The sequence below is a fragment of the Meleagris gallopavo genome, chromosome 1 (genome assembly GCF_000146605.3).
Source record: "Meleagris gallopavo isolate NT-WF06-2002-E0010 breed Aviagen turkey brand Nicholas breeding stock chromosome 1, Turkey_5.1, whole genome shotgun sequence".
NCBI classification, from domain to species: domain Eukaryota; kingdom Metazoa; phylum Chordata; class Aves; order Galliformes; family Phasianidae; genus Meleagris; species Meleagris gallopavo.
This window is the reverse complement of record NC_015011.2, coordinates 111,301,068-111,302,537: the sequence shown is the minus strand read 5'-3', so window position 1 is coordinate 111,302,537 and position 1,470 is coordinate 111,301,068.

The window sequence follows — 1,470 nt, the reverse complement described above, 5'->3', positions numbered from 1 at the left end:
CTTGAAGGGAACTTATAAACAGAAGGGAGGCCCAAAAATTATGCTCGGAGTTACTGAAAAACACCTGAAGGACAATGCAATCATTGGTCACAAACAACATTTGTTCATGAGGGGAAAGTCCTGCTTAACTAACTTAATTTGCTTTTATGATGATGTCACTATCTAAATGACCAAGGGAAACCAGTTGATGCTTTTGGATTTCAGTAAAGCCTTTGATAGTGTTTCTCACAGTATCCTTCTGGACAAAATGTCCAGCATGCAGTTACAGAAACATAAGGTGATGAGTGAGCAATTGGCCATCAGGTCAGGCCCAGACGCTTATAGTAAATGGAGTTGCATCAGGCTGGTCACTGGTCACTAGCAGGGTGCCCCAGGCTCCATTTTAGGGCCAGTTCTCCTAAATGTTTTCATAAATAAATTGGATGTAGGACTAGAAGTTAATTTGCACAAGTTTGCTGACTATACTAAATTAGAAGGAGGTGTTAACTCTTTTGAGGGTGGGGAGGCCTTGCAGAGAGATCTAGACAAATTAGAGGGCTGAGCAATCACCAACTGCATGAGGATTAACAGGAGCAAGTGCCGGATTCTGCACCTGGGAAAGGGCAACCCTGGCTATACATACAGAATGGGGGATGAGATGCTAGAGAGCAGCTGAAGGGGATTTGGGGGTCTTGGTCAACAGTAAGTTGTACATGAGTCAACACAGTGCCCAGGCAGCCAAGAAGGCCAACTGTATGCTGGGTTGCATCAAGTATGGCATTGCCATCCAGTCAAGGGAAAGTGATTATTCTGTTCCACACTGTGCAGCAGTTTGGGGCACCACAATACAAAAAGGACATAGAACTATTTGAGAGTGCTCAAAGGAGGGCAAAAAGATGGCAAATGGTCTAGAGATGCACTCTATGAGGAGTGGCTGAGGTCCTTTGGTCTGTACAGCCCAGAGCAGAGGAGGCTGAGGGGAGGCCTCATGGAGGACTGGTCCTCACAAGGGGGGCAGAGGGGCAGCACTGAGCTCTGCTCTCTGGTGACAGCAGCAAGGTCAGACCCAAGGGAATGGCATGGAGCTGCATTGGGGGAGGGTCAGGTGGGGCATAGGGAAAGGTTCTGTACCAGAGGGTGGTGGGCATGGAACAGGGAAGCGGTCACTGCACAGAGCTTGTCAGAGTTCAAGAAGCATCTAGACAGTGCGCTCAGTCATATGGTCTGATTTTTGGGTGGTCCTGTGTGGAGGCAGATATTGAATTCCACAATCCTTATGGGTCCTTCCCAACTTGAGATACTCTCTGATTGTATAATTTTTACACAGACAGATAGTGATAGAAAAAGGGGAATGATTTTAAGCTAAAAGAAGGGAGAGTTAGGTTAGATGTTGGGCAGAAATTCTTTCCTCAGAGGGTGGTGAGGCGCTGGCACAGTTGCCCAGAGAAGCTGTGGTGCTCCATCCCTGGAGGCTCAAGGCCAGGTTGGATG